Raw genomic sequence first — 13,873 nt, 5'->3', positions numbered from 1 at the left:
CACCTGCCCACAACACCCTTCAGGACCCTCTACTCTTCAATCACAGGGAGTTATGCCGGACAGTACTTCACTGGAGCTTTCTCTTGCATGTTCATCCTGACGTTAAGGCCGTACCTGAAATCTCTTTTACTTGCCTTATTAAACTGTTATACAACCCCGCCATCTGTGAATAAATCCAAACTTTGTTTTAATCTAAACTCATTTTGAGGCTCTTCATATTTTTACATGTTAACACTAGGCAGACAGACATTCCACACAAGTCTGACTCAGCTGAAAAAGCTGCATTCCTAACGCTCTCCTCAGGGTTCCCCATGATAACTTTTGGGATCATCCTCACTCCATGGCATTTATGATCTCACAATCTTTCTTCCTGCAGATCTAGCCTGGAAGCTGAAAACTAGCTGTGGACTGAGAAGATGATTCATATACCCTATGCATACCATGGTGATGACTGGCAGAAGGAGGGGATTCTTAGGCAGTCTTCTTTACATTTTAACAGTAAGGAAAATGACAGGTTAGACAAGTGTGCTGTATCTACCCTCCCTTGCTCCTGGCACACTTAATAAAAGCCAAATAAATGCAATATTTTAATATTTGCATCTCTGTAAAGTTGCAGGCAGGCAGCCCTGGGCAGAGAGAGATGAACATAATGGGGACCTATGGGCCATTACCCAAGCAAGAAGTGGATGATAGGGAGAGGAGCAGGGAGCTGCCTTCTCAAAGGCAGGCAACAGCACAGTGGGTGTGCCCAGCATCACACTGGCAATTCCTAGAGCATAGAGGCAGAAGGAGACAGTGGCAGGAGAAAGACCACAGTTATTGATTGATTGATTGACTGACTGACTGATTGGAACCATTCACTCAAACAGAATGCCTCTTCTGAATACTGATGCTACCAGAACATCAACTTAGGTTATATCAAACTTTTCTTCAGTGTAGTTATCCTTCAATTTCAAAGTACTTGTTGGCTAGATTTTTAAAATGTGATAGTATCATTGGCTAAGAAGCAGGGAATTTAGAATCTAGGTGACACTGAACCACAAGTGTCCCAGGGGTCAAGGCAGGAATGTGCTCAGGAAGAAGTCGGTCAGCCACCCAGCTTCCTGCCAGTAAGGCCGGAGCTGTATGGATTTAGAATTTACACCCTAGATCTCTAGTCTAGTGAGCCTCATCAGTGTTTGTAATAGTAAAAGTATTATTCAAAAAAGTTGAAAAAAAAAGAATCACCTTCCCATATTTCTGAGAAAGGGGTGGATACTGACCTACATTCAGTGTTCTAGATTAAAATCACAGGTTTTGGATAAAGACTGAATCTTCTATGTAATCTAATAAAACCAACATATTTTACAGATAGGAAATTGAGACTTGGATGTGTGAAGAAAACCAAGTATAAAAATTAAACCAGACGTAATTTCTTAGGTGACAAAAGGCAAGTTTTTCAAAGAGGTTTGTGAATTTTCCCACTGGGCTAGGTGTATGCTGCACTAAGGCTAATGCAGGGGCCAGTTAATTGTTAAGGCACATCTGCAAACTTATCTCCATGTTGGGATGCCATCAGGCCTCAAAAACCCATGGGAGCCGGGCATGGTGGCGCACACCTGAAATCCCAACTACTTGAGACTGAAACAGGAAGATCATGAGTTGAAGGCCTGCCTGAGCAGCTTAGTAGGGCCTTTCCCAAAATAAAAGGACCAGGGAGGTAGCTCAGTGACAGAGCACATGCCTAGCATGCAGTGAGGTTCTGGGTTCTATTCCCAGCCCCTATCCCCACCTTGAATTAGGGTACTCATCATTTAGGCTGGAAAGTGGTGGTAAAGCTCCTTGCTCTAATATCTGTTTGGTTTGTCTCTCACTATGCAGGTTGTTTGTGAACCAGGGACACTCAGAGAAAGGCATCTGTAGGAAAGTCTGGAGTAATGTCTGACCTATCAAAGCAGCCTTCCTGCTAAGGGGTTCCTGGCAGAGCATGACAGCAGCCACTTGGGAAAGTGGCCCAAGTGCCAAACATCTTTGAAAGCCCACTCCTGGGGCTGCCTTGCCCTAGCACTGTGCCCAGGCAGCCAGCCCCCTGGCTAGTTCTCGGCTACAGCATCTCAGTGCCTCCTGTTGCCTTTCTAGCCCTTTCTTAAAGGTCCCCTTCAGTTTCTGCCACAAGAACAAAAAACAACCATAATGTTAGAGGATGGAGTTCTTGATTATGTTGAAAAACAAATTAATCTTGTGTAAAATCATAACTCTTAAAAAAATCAAACTAGACGGCTGGGGTTGTGGCTCAGTGGTAGAGCACTCACCTAGCATGTGTGAGGCCCTGGGTTCTATCCTCAGCACCACATAAAAATAAATAAATAAAATAAAGTATTGTATTCAACTACAACTAAAAATAAATATTAAAAAAATCAAACCAGAAAGTTAAATGACCAAAATATATTTTGAAAAGCAGTTTTTCTTGGTATACATTGCATAGGCCACTATCTTATCCTACTAATAATATAAATAATATAAATACCTAGATCTTCCTGGAAATCAACCTATAAACTTAAAAAAAAAGGATTAGGGAAAATGTTTTTTGATATTCTACTTTGTAATACAAATGATGACTCAAGAGGTTTAAAATTATTACATAAATAAATAGATGGTCAAGGAAAAGTAGTACAATATTACTTGTGGAGTTCAGCTGGTGTGTACATGGGGTTCACTGCAAAATTCTTTCAATGCTGATGTATGCTTGAAACTTTTCATAATAACATGTTAGCAAAAATTATTACTAATCCCCCACTCAGGAAATGATATCCAAAATGATTCATGGCCTACAGCTGGATATAACAGTCCAAGGAGGTAGAATAAAAAATAGAGGAAACATCAAAAATTACCTGGGGAAAGACCAATGACTCAATGCGCAAGGCTGGGGGATTTACTATGTGAAAAAACCCTTTGAATTTTTGTTTCACACTTTCTATTTAATCATAATCCTTAAAGAGTAAATCAAAAAGTTAAATGATCAAAAAAATTGGTAAGTTTAACATTAAAAATGAAATTATTTAAATAATTAGATTAACACTGTCAAATTTCCAAGTAGACAGAAACTCCCAAGTCTAGGGTAACAGGCTTGGGCCCCGGGGCAGGAAGGGAGGTGTTATTTACCCAACAAAGAATATCTAAAGGTTCTATATCATAAAAAACCCATAAGCAAAATTAAAAGTCAAAGAAGCTAGAAAGAATATTTCCCAAGTATCTTATATACAACCTTATTTATAAGGTCTGTTTACAGAGCAACCCTCATATTCCCAGAGAAAAACTGAAATAAACATGGACAAAAGAAAACATTCACAAAACATTCAGAAAAGAAAAAAAAATGGACTCAAACACATGGGAAAAGTTAACTTCACTGTTTAGAAATTAAAAAATGAGCTGGGCATGGTGGTGCACACCTGTAATCCTAGAGACTTGGGAGGCTGAGGCAGGAGGATCACAAGTCCAAGGCCAGCCTCAGCAACTTAGCAAGACCCTCTTTTAAAATAAAATAAAAAGGACTGGGGATGTAGCTCAGTGGTCAAGTGTCCCTGAGTTCAATATGCAGCGAGAGGGAGGGAGGGAAGGAGATTGATTTTTATTGCCCTGTACCTGACACGGAACAGGCATTCATTACATGGCTACTGAATAAATTAATCAAAAAATAATTTAACATGTTTGTCTAAAGATTAAAAACTGATAATACTCAATGCTAATAAAGATAATAAAAAGACAGTGAGAAGGACATTTCATAACTTGATAAAATGTGTATGGTTTGGTAGAAAAGCGTTTCAGAAAACAATTTATAAAAAAAGAATCTTAAAGTTTAGTTCTTTTGATTCAAGAAATTCATTATAAAAATTTTACCCTAAGGAAATCATTCAACAAATGCCTAAGATTCATGTATTTAAAATAATAATTATTGGAATTAAAAAGTCATTTTTAAAAAATGGTCTTTACAGAAATGAACACAGCCTGGTGTTTAGCCGTCGTGGTTGGTGGACAGCAACTGAGCCAAGATGCTGGAGTCTGCTGGCTCCTCATCAGACTGCCCAGAGGACCACGAGGCCTGCTTCCCACAGGCATTTTGAAACAAAAGCTGTTTCAGGAGGATATTGGGATTCCAATGCATCTCAAGAGTGGGTGGCTGGTGCCCTCCGAACAGAGATCCCTGCAGTTCTTACGCTTGGGATAACAGCATAAGCCCTGCATCAGCTGGCTACGTCTTCACTTCTCAAAAAGTCCTGGCTGCCTTCAGTCATCCCAGCACTCATTTGGTTCAGTGTACTTCAGTCTCTATGGATCAGTAACATGGTTAGTAATTGAGTTTTTTTATGGTGATTAATATTTACTGACTTAGGTACTAACTGCCACCAAGAAAATTTTTGCCATGAAAAAAACAATGGAAACAAAATAAACTCTCCCAAATTAGAGAATGTAATGCACGGTGTTAAAGATGGTTTTTAGGGAATTTTTAAGCATATGAAGGATGCTTATTTAAAAAGTGGAATATAGAATGTTGCTATACAGAATGATGCTTCTCCCATGCACTGAGTGTTTATGTAAGAAACTAATGGAAAGAATACACAAAACCTTAACTTATGACATCTGCAATAACAGCTTTGGGAATCAGACAAAAATTTACTTCTGTATGTGTGGAACCTAACAAAAAAGTAAAATACTTGAAAAACAAAACAAAACAGAGTAATATGGTGGATGGGGGATGGGGAGATGTAGGTCAAAGGGTACTAAGTCTCAATTATATGGAATAAATAAATCAAAAGTATAGCATGAGGACAATAATATTGTACTCTGAAGAATTCTCTAACAGTAGATTCTAGGTGCTCTAACACAAAAAGGGTTAGCTATATGATATGGTTTAATTTGGCTCAATTGTAGTGAATGTGTGTGTGTGTGTGTGTATAAATATATTTGTACCTTAAATACATGCAATAAAAATAAATGTTTTATGACAAATATAATGAAATTTAAAATACTATACCAAAAAATTCAAAGACTAATCCATCGTTTGGAAAGAGGATGGCACTCAAGCTGGACTGCCCTCTAAATCATAGCTGCTAATCAAATTTTGAGGTCAACTTCCACGTAAACTGACTTCCTGCTCGCTCTCCTCTCACACCTCCACTTTCTCTACCTCTATGTACTCTAGCACTCCCAATTGGGCTTCCCCTTGGACCTGCACTTGCTCTGACATTTCATTCTGTGGTGAATGGTACTGGTGAGCCCAGCCCCCCATCCTGACTTTGCCTTTTCACCTCACTACTCTTGAATCCTCTACCACCAGAGTGTCCTCATCAGAGTCCCCTGGATTATAGCTGAAGCTTTCCATCTGGTCTCCTCTTCTGGCCTGACCTGTCCCCTTCTCCCTGGCCCACAAAGAGTCATTCTCTTTACTGCAGCCCAAGTGATCTTTCTAAAGCCCACATCTGCCTGTCATTCTCCTGGCTAGAAATCCTCAGGCAACCACAGCAGGGCACATTAGACCTGTGTCAGCAATGGCTCCTCAGCTTCCACTCATCATCCCTCCCCATGGCCCACCACACCTCCCAGGGCCTCCTGCCTGGACCCTATTGCCCCGTCTCTTGTGTTGCTAACCTCAAGGGCTGTCCTTCAGGAGGTGTTCAGGCAAGTCCACATAGCATGCTACTTTTATGTCCCCATAGCACTAATCACACCATCCAATGTTTCAACCACTCAAAAAGAGTTCCTACTCTCATCCTGGAAGAGCTACCAAAGGTTTCGAAACTTTCCTCAGCAAGCCGCTCAACTATTTTATTATCCTGACAACTGAGAGAGTCTATCTTATCTATCAGTGAGTCAGCAAATTTATTAATTGTATTCCTTCTGTCATGACAGTATCTCTTTGGTTTTATCTGAATCTACTCCTGGTAAGTCTATCACAAAAGTGTTGCTGACATCCCTAAACACAGGGGCCATGCAAAGAGCAGGAGGTTGCTTTAGGTAGCGGGGCAGGCCCCAGGGTTGTCAGGATAAAGACGATTACTACTCTTAGACAATCAGCAAGAAATCCCCCAGCCTTTTTTGGACTAAGACTCTCAGTTACATTATCTTTTCCTAGAAGGGTGTGGAACTTCTGTTGCTTGTGTATCAGCCCCTCACAATTGCCCAAAGTCTTTTTTTTTTTTCCAAGTGTGACTCAAATTGGACACAATGAGTCTGACTAACGTAAAGTCTTATTTTTCTTACCCTTTTATATCTTGCTTTTAATACACCAAGAATCATGTCTCCCCCCCACCCCCAACAACAGTCTCCAGTATTAATTTAGTTGATGAGCAGTAAAGGCTTTTATTTTGCACTCAATCATCTTCTGTCGTGCATATCCCCACCACATTTCTTCTGCTAATATAGAATCATTTTTTCAGTTTGTTATCATTGTTTCCAGTCCTACCTAATTAAGTTAATATGCCCGACGGAAAAACCAAAAGAAAGGAGATAGATTTCAGTTTCATACTGTGCAAAAAGTATAGGCAGAAATAGGTCTGAGGAAAATTCTCCCTGGTGGCTTACTGTTGGGTCTATAACTCCCTCCCCGAATCACACTCGCTTTAACAAACATGCGTGATTAAATGCTTAGGGATTCCGGGTTCTCCATTTGGAGCTTCTGATAATATTAACTATTCTCTTTATTTAGTCAGCATTAGTCATGTATTTTCTCCACCCTTTGTCCTGTTCTCTGGCTGTGCACCCCCACCCTAGCAACCACAGAGAATGATTTCTTTTGACCTGGCCACTTCCCCTTTTATGAACAGTGCTTTAATCATGTGAAGTTCTCTGTCCAGGTCAGCCTCCTTCACCTGGGGCATATGGATGAGCTTCACTGGGTCTGTGAATGCCTTGAAAATGGAGGGAAATGTTTTTGTACAGGTGTGGTGAAAGAATTCATGTTTCCATCATAACCTCAAAGGGGCCTAAGCATCCTGTGCAGGTTAAGAACTCTGACTCTAAGGCATTCAGGAAAAAAAGTAGTAAGCTGAATAAATATCACCAGTGCAACATACTCAACCTTTTACTTAACTACCTCCTAAGAGAATGAGGAAGTCTATGATAATTACACATCAAGCCCTTTTCGCATTAATTAAGAACGTAAGTTGAGGGTATAATGGCACAATGACATTATACAGAGGCAATAATCTAACACTTCAAATATCAAGTAGTATTGATAAAAGCAGAAACTGAGAACTGTTATCTAAGCTCAATATACTGTCTTGCCCTCTTCTGAAGTGTATTTAGTATCACTGGTAGAAAACATCATGAATCATGATTTCTCTTCACATAATATTATTGGTTCCAAATACATACTTTTCACTGTTAATAATCATATTATTTTTGCTATAATATACTGGTATCTTTCATACTTGTGTTTTAAATAACATTACAAAAAAGTCATTTAATATATCAAAACCCAAACTGTCTCCATTATATCAATATGCTGCAAAAAAAAATCAAAACTTTCATGATTGTCTATGGGTTATGTTACTTTACACATTTATTATCATACCCCAAGTATTTTCTACAGGTGAATAATAAAAAACAAAAATCCTCCTTAAAGCTTTTCCTTATTTGAAATGCCATTTAGGAATTTAGAAGCAAGCACTATTGAACGTCGGAAATTGCCGTCATCTGTACTCACAGTTGAGCAGTCGCCTGGGGATCCTCAAGCGCAGGCTGGACTTGTCCTGGAAGTAGAGGGTTGAATTCCATTAGCAGAGCAGGCTAGTAGGAGTGTCAAGGGCCAGTACTACCCTTCTCAGTCCATCTTAATTGCAGGCACACTGATTCTGGAATCCTACAGCACTAACAATAGAAACCACACTAGGTTGTTTTCCTAATTCCTATGAAATGAGTCAGTAGGTCAAACAACTTACCCACTCTGGAGAGAGAACAATCCCTCCAACTATACTCCCTGTTTTCAGTAGCCCGTTCCCGTTCCCTTTCTCTGCGTGTGGATAAAAGCATGCCCAATAATCTTTTGGACCACTGGGTCCAAAAGGAGACCCATTATGGAGATCATCAGGAATTTGGGATAGTTTTTCTTTTCCTTAGGAGGCAAAAGATCCAGATAGGAGGGACGTGTAGATGAAGTTTCTTCACTCAGAACGGGTCAGCAGTAACTTCTCCATTGAGACCATGCAGTCATCTATTTCCTTTACATAAGAGGATGGTATTATGTTTAAAAATAATGTAGAAAAGCAGTACTCATACCTCTAAAAGTCCCCCGCAAACCACTTCCTTCTATAAAATACCCCTTCCTTCTTAAAAGATCCAGTTGCCAAAAGATTGAATAATTATTCAATTAATCCACATTCTTAAAAACCCCTCAGGGGTCCTCTGAGGTCCTGCGGTTCCACACACCGTGTTATATGAAGCTGAAGTATGTAAAAGCTTGCTAGCAGTCTTTATATTCATGACTCAAGATGATGAACACTGTTTTAGCAGTCATCTTCGGAAACTACCACCTACTCACCGAGGATAACATTTCTTGAGTTAACGACCTTCTGCATAGGAAATCGCCAGCTACTGGCAATGGATCCATAATTCCAAGAACTCACCCATGCAGGCAAATACAGGGACGTACAGCTCTAAATAAGAGTCGAGAGATCTGCTGTGACAGTTCTTCAGTAGGAGACCAGAGACACTTTTGCTTTCTGTATCCACAGTACTTTCTTTTTAAAGACAAGGTTTCGTTTTGATCTTGAGAAATTCTGACTGATCAAACCACCAACTGAAAACCTGCCATTATAAGCGAGGGATTTCACAACGCTCATTCCAAAAAACCGTGGCTATTCATTTCTGGAAGTGATTCACTTCAGAAGAATCAGTTTGTTGGGGGTGGAGGGAGCGTTAACTTTTAGGAGCCAGCCCGCTCTCTGAGAAGGGAGCCGACAGGGCCGCCACGTGCTGTGCTGACCCCATAGGGCTTCCTCTGTCACCCTCCCTCGACATGACTTGCAAGGACCAGCTTCCTGTTGTAACTCCCTTGGCAGAAAAACCCTCCTTGGTCTCTGTGCCCTCCCTTGATCAAGCCCTCTGCTCTGAGGATCATTTTCACATAAATTTAGAGGGCAGTAGCAGCATTCTCCACCTGTCAGCATTCAGTGGCTGGTGAGTAACTAGCATATGGGGACCCACTTCCTGTGAGTATTTCCAAAAGACTTTATGATATTTCCTTTAAAAGAAAAAAGTGGGGAAGACAACTACTCAGAGAGGAAAAGCAACTCTGACGAGCAAAGCTGAAAGCATGCAAGGAGATCACTATCTACCAGACACGCCGAGTTTTAATTTGGTTTCTCAACCCCTGTGTAATTAAGACAGCCAAAGAGAACAGCATTTGGGGGTGGGGGGTATCTCACAAATGCTTAGACCTTCTGTGAGCGTGACCAGAAAAGTAATTTTAAGATTCAAGTGAACCAATCTGAAGCTGGTTAGAACATTAACCCTTCCAGGAAAGAGAGGTGTTTTTTTGTTTGTTTGTTTTTCTTCTTCCTTTTTTGGTACTCAAATTTCAAATAAGGAAATCATCTTCCCTATTAAACACCTTAAAACACAGCCTCTACTGCCATCCCTGGGTTTGTGAAAAGAAAGCATTTTTCAGATTTGTCTGTAACAGGAACAGAAAAATACTCATTTGTAAGACATGGTCACATTTATAGACAGCAGCCCACGTGGTATCCACACCAAGGCTCCCTTCAAAACTGTCCACTAAGGGCCAAGATATGACATTTTTGTATTTCTCTTGGCTTTAGCCAAACTTGTTAACTTTATGTCATAGAAAATAGAACTTTTTGACTACTGGGCAAAACGAGTATGAAAAACTGCTTTTATTTCACTCTTTTAAAAAGAGTATCAATGGTGACAGCTCATTTTTGAAGTAGAACAGCACAGGTGCAGCTAACAGGGCAGTCTTTAAAGACTGCCCTTCACTTCCAGGCTATGAGGGAGCTTCCCTCCTGGGTGGAACCATGGGCAGAGGGAGCTGAGAAAGGGAGGGCAGGGAAAACACATCCTTGACCTTAAGGGGAGCTACAGAAGAAAAACCCAAACCTACCCCTGCATTTGTTCCACGGTATTATCAGGCTCTGAATTTAAAACATGGTAACATGTGGCCACCTGCACCCAGACTCCCTCATTTCTCATACTTAGATATTAAAGATATATATAAAATATAATAAAACTATCTGCTCTAGAAGAAAATTTTCACTAGTGTGACTTTTTTAGTTTTTACCACACTGCTATTTTTATATCATAGGAAAGAATAAAGAGTAGAGTTATAGAAATCCTTTGTGAGATATAAATATAATTTTCAAATTGAGGATGAGTAAAACTAGCATCTATAACTGGAGGTAAGAATTTAACTTAAATCAACTACACATCACAATCATCCCCTCTGACCTCACCCTTGAAACCTTACGAATCTAACAGAAAGGAATATTCCATTGTAGTCCTCAACAAACAGGAACTCCACACCGAGAATAACTTTAAATATTTACAACTTTAAAAAATCCGGTCGATATTGAATTTGGTGGAAGAAAATACACTGATTAGAGGCCTGACAACTACTCAACTGCTGAACTCGGTCATTTCCTCTCTTGCTAAAAGGAAGCTCCCTCTCCCACTGAGTCACGTGCACCATGCTCATAGCTCTCAATGCCACCTCTGCGCGCTCTGTGCCCACTTCAGACTGATTAACAGGATAAAGTTCCTCTTCAGTCCTGGGTGCCAATGCAGAGGTGTCACAAAGAGAAAGGAAAAGAAGAGAGAAACCACCAAAAGGTCATAAACAGATGCTTGGGGGAAGCACAGGGCTCAGACCTAACACTCATGGCAGTTGCAAAGATACTGCTCTCCTTTAGAAATGCTTCTTCATTTGGGGGCCATTTCTGAGAACCCAGGCCTTGCTGTCCTTTGCTGTGCGCTGTGTACACTGTTCAAGTGTACAGAATCCACCTTCCCCAAATAAAATAAAACCCTCAGACAAACGTTCTTCATGTTTAACATTTACTCAAAGTTTTCTTTTAAACAACAGAAAGGAACGCACTCTCATGTGGCACTTTAATAGACAGGAGGAAGAGTGGCCTCACACTGGAAGGGCACCAGACCTCAGGGAAGTCCAAAGGCCCTGTGTTCAAGTTCAGGCTCTTCCTTTTGCTGATTTGCCCTTGGGAAGATCACCCAACCTCTGTAAACCTGCTTAATCATGGGTGATAACAGGGAGCTGAGACAGGGCTGGCTTGGGTACTGCCCAGCTAAGCTTCACAGCAACCCTACAGGTAAGTTCTATTATTATCCCCATCCTACAGATAAGGAAAGGAGGCCTAGGGAGCTTAAGGACTTGCCCAGGGTTACACAATCAGTAGGTGGTGGAGCCAGGATTCAAAGCCAGGAAACTTAACCTTGACCAGTGTGCTCCAAAGCCTGCCATCCGTAGAACCGCTAGTTATAACCAGCAAGGGTACCCAGTAAGTATAACAGCACTTAGGGAATGACTTTCTAAAGCTGCAAAGCTGCTACAAGAGAGGAAGATTTTTAAACAGGTCACATGCAAATATACTCACTTTCTTCAAGATAATTTGTAATAACTAAGTACTAATAACTCTAAAACTACCACATTAGTTTGTCCTCTGAAAACAGTTTGAACTAATTTGCAAACTACTCATTTGCACAATCTGTGATACTGAGTTTTTCAGGTAAAAGAGATTCAGAGATTCTGTTTTCATTTAAGGAGGGTAAGTGAGGCTCCTGGCAAAGCCAGCTCCCTGCCTGGTGAAGTCCTGCTGTGTCACAGCCCCCAGTGGTTATGAACACATGGGGCACCCCGAGGACTCAGAGATCCATCACTCATGTGATGTGTGTGTAATACTAATCCTCAGAAATGTGTTCGTTTTCAGTTTTTTTCCACTACAAGTTCTTAGGCTTTAAGAAAAGAAAGAGGAAAAAGTCTTTTTCTTCCCCTGTATTTATTTTTATTCAAGGAAAACCAAAGCCTCAGTTAAGTTCTACCTATGGTGAATACAGCTAAAGTTCTACATAACTCCCTTTCTCTCTAAACTTGCTCATACACATCCTTTAAATGTTAAAGCAAACTGTCCTTCCCAAGTGCTTGTAGAGTCATAGGAAGAAATCTACATCAGATGCCACCTTAGCGACCTCCTGGGACTCACCGACCATTCAATCTTCAAGAAAAAAAGTAATTTCTTATAGGATCTTCCAGCCTTTTCAATGTTATTTACTCCACACTTGGGTTTGGCCTTATTATTTTTACTTAGAATTTTTGGTAGAACACTTGCCTATAGCATGAGCAAGACCTCAGGTTCAATCCATAGCACCACAAATAAAATAATAATGATGATAATAAAAAATAGAAAAGAGAGAAAATACGTTTTAGTGTTCTATATCATGTTGGGTCACACCAAAACGCCGGAAAATGTATTCTTAAACTCAAAGGTATTTGTTAACAAGAAAAATCAGGGAAAGAAAGTATCATTTTAAGAGAGCAAAGCAATTGTATGCAAGATTCTGGAAAATTTATGTACGTTAAATTTATAAGCTGACACTTTTCCCCCAAAGATTTATTTGGTGTGAAAAGTTACTTCCTGTACTATAATCATAAAATCAAATGTTATTTACTCCTATCATAACCATTCACACACTTCCTGTCATAAAAACTTGAACCTGGCTGGAATACTAAATAAAACATCCAAAACCTACAGGTAGGAGGTGACTTAACGTAGATATATTAAGTTCATAATCCACTCTAAAAAAGAGGTGAATCACCCACCCTTGGGAAAACCAGCACTAATGCTTTATCACTGTAGCTGACTAATTCCACAAATGGCCCACAGAATGCACTTGACCCTGAGCTCAGTCCATGGTTTTGTGGAGGCTTTCAAGGATGCCTCCCAGGGTAGTTTGTGGACTGAGCTGCAATATACTTGCAGAGTCTATGGCACAGAGTTAATATTATGAGGATTTAAAGACTTCTGTAGTGTCGATGTGCATATTTAAAATGCATATGCACATTTTTCTCTGATGTCTGCCTACTTTTTAAAGAAAACAGGCTTCCTAGGCTTCTGTGTGTGTCAGTGAGAAAAGCTGAGCCAGTGTATACAACCAACGATAGACGGAAAACGTGCTTGAACAGATTTGTTTACAAAACAGGGCCCAGTAAAATCTGTCTCTTAGTGCCACAGCAGGATCCATCCAGCAAAACAAACACACAAACACACAGGAGCCCAGGGAGCAGCTCTTCCTTCTGACATAGGTGTGGTTCACCTGGGCAGTGTGCTACAATACAATCATGTGGCTCAGGCTTGCACTGGCACTGGGAATATACTACACATTCCAGTTTATGATACACATACACAGCCACACACTTGTTTATAGTACAATAGTTTCAACTCTCCTTCCTCTGTGGCATTAGTCTCAAAGTTATGTCTGCAGCACTAGTCTCTTCTCCATCTTTAACACACTTCTGACTAGCTAAGTCCCTTTAAGCTCATCAAGAAACAAGAAAACATATATTTATTTATTTTACCTTTACTGCACAGCCGTCCAACCAGGCTTGAGAATCCAAACCCTGGAGACTGCCTTCACTGAGCCAAGCCAACCTGCCACCCAGTCTAGCCGCACTTGTCAATGTCTGCCGCTTCTGTCTTCTCTCCCATTCCTACTTCCTATAATCATTTCAGACCTTTGTCACTTTGTTCCTGGGTAGTTGTGACAATGAGCAACTGTGTGGTAGAAGATGCGCTAGGTGGTAGAAGACTGGTTCTAGGCCTAGCTCTGCCACAAGCCATGTGACTACAAGGGGGGTTACATTAATTCC

At 40.5% G+C, this 13,873-nt stretch overlaps 1 protein-coding gene across 25 annotated transcripts in view; it reads right to left on the bottom strand.

Moving 5' to 3' along the window:
* The window catches only part of LOC125611641, a 187,070-nt gene that overhangs the window by 22,838 nt on the left and 150,359 nt on the right, over positions 1-13,873 (bottom strand). For 20 of the 25 annotated variants that reach the window (XR_007341879.1, XR_007341877.1, XR_007341878.1 and 17 more), the window contains one exon: positions 1-13,873. This exon is cut by the window's left edge and continues 22,838 nt beyond it; it is cut by the window's right edge and continues 19,914 nt beyond it. The exons of 1 other annotated variant lie outside the window; for it this stretch is intronic. The gene's annotated coding sequence lies outside the window, so the exon portion shown is untranslated. 4 more of the 25 variants (XR_007341871.1, XR_007341861.1, XR_007341855.1 and 1 more) reach the window with 3 other exon arrangements.

Source organism: Marmota marmota, unplaced genomic scaffold, assembly GCF_001458135.2.
Source record: "Marmota marmota marmota unplaced genomic scaffold, marMar, whole genome shotgun sequence".
Taxonomy (NCBI): Eukaryota; Metazoa; Chordata; class Mammalia; order Rodentia; family Sciuridae; genus Marmota; species Marmota marmota.
This window is presented reverse-complemented; position numbering and strand designations above follow the sequence as displayed.